Raw genomic sequence first — 9394 nt, 5'->3', positions numbered from 1 at the left:
AGGTATGTGGGGGTTTTTCAACAAGAACTCTCTTTCGTTCTTGTGCCCAAAAGTAATTTTCTTTTCAAAGGCATAATTTTTATTTGATTTTTTACGAATTTGAAGCTTGAACCCATATCTTATGATGATTATTATGAAATCTTGATGTTTATGATTTTGAAAGATGAATTTACATGTGTGGAGATATAAAACATGAATCTTGAACGATATTTATCATGATTTTGATATTTGGGTAATGAATCCCCATTGGAAATTGTGTTTTTTGTGAGAAAGTGTGTGTTATAAGCACGCTGATGTTGAATATTTAAGATATTTTGAATGATTTGACCTTTTGGTCTTAATGGAGTTATTTTGAACTCGAGTGTGAAAGAAATCCACAACGTGGTTGATTTTGATAGATGGGAAGCATGATGGCTCCTGATGTATATTTATATATTACTGAAATTGTTTTGTTGTGGATTGTCTTTGAAATGATATGAGCTAAGTCCGGGAGAAATCTTTAGCATCGAGTGGGAGGTATAAAGCGACCTTACTTCCCTAGAACTACATGCCACCGTAGGAGTGAGCCTGAGGCTGATTTATATAGTGATCACTAATTTGTGTGGATTTTATATCGATATTTCTACTCCGATGGAAAGGATAGGACAGCTCTCCCCAACGTGGGTTGTACGTTGGACTCCATATAGCTCACATGGTTTATGTCGGTTATAGGATCTCCCAGTGTGTGTGTGTTTCCTTGTGTCTATGGTGAATAGTGAAGTGATTTGAAAGTGGAATTGTGAAAGTTATTCTTTTGAAAGATTTAAATAATATTTACATTATGAAAATTGATATTCTTGATGAACTGAAAGTGATTGACAAATTATATGATGACTCACATGTGTTATTGTACTTATTACATCCTCTCATGATTATGATGATTTTCTTCAGGCTATGTGAGTCTTTCATACATCCTGCATATTTCTTATAAATATTTATGATGATGATGTTTATACAACTGCATACATCCCCATATACTCAGTTCCTTTCCATGGTACTGACCCACATCTTCGGATGTGGGCTGTATTTTCTTGGAATGTAGGTTCAGGTGCTCAGTTCCAGGTTCGACAGTGATTCTTTGGGCACGCTATTCTACATCCTCTATTATGGTGAGTCCTCATGTTTCGAGGATGTGATGTCTGATGTTGGTTTCACGGAATTGTTTGCATTTGATAACTGAGTATGAGCCAGTTGGGGCATGTCTCAATGGCTCGCTGGTTTTATTGATTTTCGTAGAGGCTTGTCAGACTAGTATAGATGTTGGGAGTTGACTAATAAGTCGTATTTTATTATCTTTTTGAAATTCTTTTATTCTTGGATGGTGATTACTCTGTTGATATTTAAGGGTTATTTATGAAAACCCCGCTGATTTGTGTTGAACTAAATTTTTGTATCTGTCATGTACCGTAAGCCCTAGTGAACATAATCTTGGTTATTTCATAAACTTTTTATTACAAATTGAAACCAAGGTGACCAGTAATTACTTTTTAAACTCAAAACCCCCATTTATCTTTTCGTGCCAGTTGTTTGAATTTGACGTGTAGCTATAGGTTCAAACTAGTTTAATCGCCACTCACATTGTTCCCTGTGGATTCGACCACGACTCTAAAATTGGGTAAATATATTAACGACGGCCGCCTTGCACTAAATTGAGGTGTAAGTTGAGCGTTATCACACTCCAAAAGTGCATATGGAACCCCACCATCAATGGCCAAGAAATTCAACTTTCGATGTACAAGGAATGGCCTATTGATGTGCTCACTTTTAGAAAAGGATCCAAGCTGAAATTTCAATGTGAAGTTGGGTAAAAGGTTCAAATCTTCAAAATGGCGAGATTGAAGCTTACTTTCCATTTCCTCGTCATGAAAGATCTGAATCTTCTATCCCTCTACTGCTCATTGCACATTGAATCAAAGTTGAGATGGATATTTTGCTCTTCTAAGTAAAGACACAAAAGGAAGTAGAAGAGGCATCGTGCTATGACGTTAAACTAAGAGCTCAATGGGAGGCACCCTATCACCCAATAAGAAGTGGCCCATATCCTTTTATCTATGCATGATAGAGTAGATTTTTGTCTTTTTTTGTGCATGCATAATCCATTATAAATTGGTGCTAAGAGGAATATTGATTGAACTTGAAATAAAAGTGTGAAATTGGAAATTTGGATTGAATAGGAAGTGCAGGAGATCGAATTTTTTATCTCAGTTACTGCGATCACGGTTCATGCCACTAGGATTGCGGAGGCCCCATGACCACAATTACGGAGGCCCCATGACCGCGATTGCGGAACTATGGTCACGATTATGGCCAAATTAGCTTAAGTGACCATCCGAATGCCATTTCCTCCCATGCTCCTCTCTTAATTTTTCTCAAAACTCTCTCTAATTTTTGGCATTGCATTGCATATCCAAGTGTCAGTTTATTCCATTTGCATTATAAAACTTGGTATGTTGTCTCTATTCCCTTTTTATTAATGTAATTACATGCTTAGAACTTATAGATTAGGGAAAAGACAGAAAGATCATTTTCAATACTAAATGCTTGCTTTCTTAAAATTATGGTTGTGGTTATCTGTTGTAGTTGGTGTACACATTGATAGGGAAGTCTTAAGCACCCAGATTTATGGCTTAAATGGTTGAAAACAATGTGTATACCATGTGTTCGATTCAATGCCCCTATGAATTTCATGTTAAATTTTTCAAGGTTGGGGTTATAATCATGAAGTCTAGGCTTAAATTTCTTAATCATAATGTTTAGGTTCCTAGTTGAATATATATTTGGGGATAAAATTGTGGTTTTGATGAAAAGTGTAGAACTATCAATTTGGTCTCAGGTACCGCGATCACGACCACTGACCCGCGATCGCCATACCTGAGGGTAGTGTCTGCAGAAACCAAAATTTTTGCATAACTATTTCTTCCCCCAAAACCTTCTAACACACTCCCACATGAGCCTATTTGATTAATCCAACATGGTTTAAAGTATGATAATGATAATGATGGTCTGGAATATATTGTTTATAGGTACTAAGCCACCTCACAGATGGAAGAATTTGACAACAAAAAATTTAGGACCCCACAATGCCAGAACTACTATAATGTGGACTTGCACAAAACTAAGTTGCTCCCTGAAAGGGGTAGAAGCTTACATTGCTATAGATACCTGGGTGTCCCCAGGCCCCCATATTTTCCTACTAAAATTTAGAGGTCACGGTTCCCCAGTTCAAAGAAAAAATAGAAAGATAGAATCGAGCAAATCAATCCAAGAGGATATAAACTCTTGCAAACCCTCATCAACCACAACCTTCGATGACATCTTTGGTAGATGCAGGTTGTAAGTGAAATATTATCTAGACTACCTCAGGGACCGAGAAAGTCCTCCACTGCTCGCCACTCGTGCATAGCCTAGTTAGACTATGAGAAATATAGAAAGGAGCAGAAGAAGCAGGTAGCCACTGTTGCCAATCTGGAGAGAGCTTATTCAGTCTTAGCTGCATCACACAGAGAACTCAGGGATTCACATGAGAAAATGGTGAAGAGATAGAAGAAGCGAGATAAATTCTTCAAGAAGATGTGGAAGAGGGTGAAGGATATCTTCAAGGTGCTCAAGCCTAACTATCGACTACTTTCACCTAGAAGGAACAGTGAGGACGAGGTCCCTGCTGATTGGTCTACTGATGATGCTGAGGGTAATGTTGTAGAGTCAGTGAAAGAGGATAGATCTTGATGCATATTCAGGGAGACCCCTTTTACTCCTATTTGTGTGCACATGCAGAGAGGACACTACATTTTTTTAGTTGGGGGTGCCACCAAATTTGTACTATTTTTGTGTTGTGTGTTGACTATTTCTGTTGATGATGTTTTGGGATGAATTTTGAATACAATTTTTATTTTTTTTTAAATGCTACATTTTTTGGTATCCGATTTGTGCCCACGTTTTATGGATTATCATATTTTTCTCTTTGTTTCAGTTTTTTTTTCTTAGCTTTTATTTTGATTTTGATGATGCATGACAACTTTGCCCTATGATAGATTGAGTGACAACATTCTTAAAGGTAAAGCATCGTGATAGTATTTTGAGAAATAAATAAAGGGAAATTCTGAGTACCCATAGCATCGTTGATTTGGGATCATGTTATACACCATTGGTGAAGTCTGCGTAGCCATATAGTTAGTTTGCCATTTTTAGCCAAAATGTGAGGTTAAGGCTTTGGTTGTTGCCATAGAGTAGCAAATTGTGTGTGGTGCTAATGTAAAATGAACAACCCCCTCCATCTAAAATTTTTCAAAACAAAATCAAGGGCATGGATGTGAGCAATTTTGTAACAAAACTTTTTCTCTTTTTGTGGATCCATAAATTTTTGACTAGTGAATAGAATTAGATACTCCAAAATTATCTCTAGTGGGAAGGACAGTTAAGCTCCCTTGGCGAATTTTGCATGACATGTGTGGTGAGATCTTTGTATTTATCTCTTATATACTTGTTTTATCTAGAACTTTCTTCGTTAGTCTTTCAAAGCTAATTTTAATTATATTTGGATGGAGAAATAATCTTAGGCCATCTTTGTGATTTTTAAAGCCACTTTATCCTAAAAAGCCTACCCGTGCATGATTATAATCCCTAGTTACCCATTTTGAGCCTTTAGACCCTTTTCTTGGCAAACTAATTACAAACTGTGAACCATTCTTTTTATCTCTCTTTTGAATAATACCCTATTGAATTTGAAGATGTAACTTGAGCCTAAAAGTCTACGTTGGGAGTGGTGAAATTTGATGGAAGAAAGTTTGGCACCACTAGTAAAATGCCTAATGTGCCTAAGTGTTGAAAATAAAGAAATAGAAAAAGAAAGGATATAACAAAGGAAGGAATTGTATGAAAAGTGTAAGAAAAATAAATAGAAAGAAAAATGGGCAAAGGAAGCAAAATGTAGGAATATGAAAAGAGAGAAAACAGAGAAGAGTGGCCCATAGTAAAAAAAAATGATTGGAAAGTGTGATGTAGATGTTCAAGGAAGGGTGTAGCCATGTTATTCCCAAATGATATCCTACCCTAATCCGAACCTATGTTACAAGCTTAGAAAGTCCTTCAAAATCTCCAACCATTTACTTTATTGGTAGTGGCGATTGAAAATAGGGGCAGGCCTATATATGGCACTTGTTGCATAGGGATTTATTTCATGAGGGAGAGAGTTTTTGTACTTATAATTCCTTGTTGCATATTTGGTAGTTTAGTGTGTGAAATTCTCTTTCTTGTGAGGATTGGCATGTGAACAAGTTGAGGTGGGTTATTGTGTCACCTCTCGAGTGATGAGGCAAATGGAGTATAGCTTAGTTATGGTCAAAAGGAACCCATTCCTAGAGTATTGGTTTTTGTTGCTTGGTTTCTCCTTAAAGTTTTGTGCATCCTTAGATATTGCATTTTATAATAAGGGTGTAGTGAAAAATAACTTAGCCCATGTGCAACGAGCTACTTCTGGTAGTGACTAGGTTTAAAGTCATTGTGATCTTTAAAGCATAAAGTTTTGGTAAGAGGTAGTGTTTCTTGAGGACAAGCAATAGCTTTAAGTTGGGGGTGTTGATGAGTGGTGATTCTACCACTCATTTATAAAAAAAATTCATGCACGTTACCTTATTTTGAGTGAATTAGTGAGACATAATTATGATTAAATGAACTAATGTCCACACTTTGTAGGTATAGAGTTGATAAGATTAAAAGATATAGATTGGAGAAGAAAATAATCAAAAAGGAGCAAGAAAGTGCAGTCGAAGACTTGGCGTAAGAACTGGCCTCAGTTATCGTGGTCGCAGTCTGATTACCGCGGCTGCAGTAGTCAAGCAACCACGATCATGGAAGATATTTATGGTCGCGTAGTCGCGGTTGTAGCCAGACCCGTGCAATCATGGCTTAGTAGAAAATGGTAGTCCAAGGGAGAATCTGGAAATGCATGCGACTGATCACATATTTTGGGCAAAAAGGCTCAAACCCTAAGTCATGGAGGATATTCCATCTTCCCCAAAAATTTTAGGTTTATTTTTTGACTTCATAGCCTCCATTTTTGGAGAATAAATATTGTATAAATTTTGGGTAAAGAATACATTGGAGACCTTCTAAGAGGAGGAATAGCTCACTTCCATTGTTGATTTGTGGGGGGGGAGTTACATTCACTTAAGCTTCAATAAATCATTTCAATGGATATTATGGGTATGTCTTTACTTATTTATCTTATATTTAGCTAGATCTCTCTTTTGGGGTTATGTGTGAATAGGGGTTAAAGTGTGTGGGTTGTTATTGGTAACCTCTATTTGGTAGTTCATACTTATGGGTTTTATCATTTTATTCCAACTTGGTTGGGGTTTGTAGGTGAAAGCCCCAAATACCCACATAGGTTTGATGATTAAAAACTCTAAATTTTAGAAAACTCAAGGACATCTTCGAAAGAAGGGTTTTGGGTGAACTTTAAGAATCCACATCATCCTTGAAAGAGAGATATGGAGACCAAAGCAATGATAGACAATTATGTGCATAGTTTGCTAATTTTTTACTATCTTAGAAATAAGGGTGATTTTGAAGTCAACTATACCATGAGTATTATTCTAGAAATAGGGATGCCTAAACTGAGGTTTTGGTTACCAAATATTGAACATACCCATTTGGTATTCAACAGAATCAATAGGTGAAAGTTTGATATTTTGTTGGAAGATTAGCTTTAAAATCTATAACCGAACCTACCGATATTTGATTTACTAAATTGATGTTGATTAGTAACACCCACATGTCATTCTCTTAGTAATGCATAATCCCAAGTTCCATGCTAAATCATTAAAACTCTAATTATTCATAGCCCCGAATTTATACTAGAAAACCCAAAAAGAAACATTAGTGTAGACTCCTATCTCCTCTATTTTTATCTTCTTGTACTATTAGTTTGAATTTGACTTGTATTTATTATTTTGAATTAACTTGATTTCCACTCACATTGTTCCTCGTGGATTCGACTCCGACTCCAAAATTGGATAAATATATTAATGACAACCGCCTTGCACTTCAATTGACGTGAGTGTTGAACGTTATTAGATTTGCTATATTATTTTTGAACACGGGATAGTCAACAATCTTAAGGAAAATTAAAATCTTTTTTCATGTTCATCTGTATGATTAATAAAATAGTAAGATAATCATTCATGAAAGTTTGATCTCAATAAAAAAGAATGTAGTCGGTTGATAAATGAATGAGAATATGAAATTCGCCCACATGGCATTGTGATTGCAGTGTTTGGTTTGAATTTAGAGAAATAAATTTCCATTATCTAAATAATACTTTTGACAATTCTCTACCCATGTTACTTCATTTGGCAATGAAAGCAATATGAAATAGTGCAAGAATTAGTGAAAAGAATCTTCTTTTCAACAAGAAACAAACTAAAGTATGAAAAGGGAGGATTTACAATTTCAATAGTAAGTTATTCGTGCGAATGACTTCTGATTTGTCTTTGTTGAAGTCTTTCGCAATAAAGGAAATACAAATTCTTTTGAGAAGTAAATAAAGCGAAGACTTCATTTATTTTGGTGTTTATTTCAGAAAGAAAGGTTTGAGAATTTTAGTATATGTTAGGATAAAGTGATTTACTTATACGTTTGTGCAATGAAAATTTTTTAACTATGAATTCAAGAGATTGGCAATGTGGTAGAATCATGTCATGAGATCGTGCCACAAATAAATCATTATCATTTATTAGGAAATAATTTTCAACTATATTTTATTCAAATTTTAGGACTTGAAAAGAAATATGTGTGGCAGAATTCAATTGTTGATATATACTTGTTATATCTATATTATGTCTGGTTTTTAGAGACTAAAATCTTTTGATTTTCTACTCTCTTGGTTTGAAGAATATAAAACTTCACCGAGTAAAATCAGTTTACGTATTCAGTTGAAGAATATAAAGCTTCACCGGTTTACTACACTCTTTTTGAATGGTTATTCTAATTTGAAGAATATAATGACAACATTAGGAATATTAAAGTTAAGAGATTCAAAGAATATAAAAATTTTATCGTTAACTAAAAACAGTGTGAATAAAGATACAATCCCAGTGTGAATAAAGATACAATCTTTATTGTTAGTATTCTGCAATTTTAAATTGACTGGCAAAATTTTGACTACAAAAATGAATAATAAAAATGATTTCAATTCTAGAACGATAAATGTTATCGCGATAAATATTGAATTATCAAGCCATTTAAATGCTACTGTTGCATCAATAAAGAAACTAGAGAAATCTTCTAGACAAAAGAAATAGCAGAATAACAAAAATGTTTAAAGATAACTTTCACAATTGAATTGAAGTTGACTACAAAGCTCAGAAGTTCTAAAAAAATAGGAAAAAAAGTAATCAGACAAACATGGTGGAAGCAACCGATGAGATTGAAAATATGTGTGTTATACTTACTGAATGCAATTGAGTTGACAATCCAAATGACTTGTGGTTTGATTCAAAATTCACTTAACACATTTCTGTTGACAAAGAAGCTTTTGCTACTTATAATCTTGTGGGTTCTAAAGAAGTGACTTCATAAGAAATACTACAACAGTCAAGATTAAAAGAAGTGGGAAGATATTTCTAAAGATGACTTCGAACAAAGTATTGACTCTCAACAACGTTCTTCAAATTTCTATTAGTGTCGACAACACTTCTCGCTAGAAATGAATTTAAGAGTGTATCTTCTGAGGTTTTTAGTCCTTGGAAATTCTTGGAATTTTTCACTCACTATCATGGTTATGACTTTGCATACGAGTCATAAGGTGTTTTGACGAATCATTGTGACAAGTTATAACCAAATCAATAAGATTGTGGCTAGATACTACTCTGACTATGAGTGGATCACTAAGATCTATAAGTATATATTATGAGTCATTAGGTGTAAATTGTAGGGTGTCTAGTGTATACCCCAATTTGGGTTCTGTGTTGACTACAACAGGACCCTACGAGTTGTAGGGTCCCATTAGGAGTCATGTCATTGAGTCGTAAGGTCAATAGTCTAGGGTGACTTGGTGGTTTTGTCTTGGTCATGACTAGTGGTGATGATTCATAAAAAGTGTCTACGAGTCAATGGTTGATCCGTAGTCAATGGCAGCACTTTTTCATCTTTTAAGTTAAAGGCATCCTGAACATTTCCCCTCTTATCCAAATTTAAACCCACATCTTATAACTCTTTTAGGGTGTCATTAGCACTCAAAAATAAATCTAAGTAACTTATCAAACACTCCAAAAAGCTCTCTAAATTCCCTCAAGTAAGTCAAGCTAGGGTTTCATCAAGTTGGTCATCTAAGGGCTGTAGAGTTAAATTCTCTTCG

Source organism: Capsicum annuum, chromosome 10 (assembly GCF_002878395.1).
Source record: "Capsicum annuum cultivar UCD-10X-F1 chromosome 10, UCD10Xv1.1, whole genome shotgun sequence".
NCBI lineage: Eukaryota > Viridiplantae > Streptophyta > Magnoliopsida > Solanales > Solanaceae > Capsicum > Capsicum annuum.
This window is presented reverse-complemented; position numbering follows the sequence as displayed.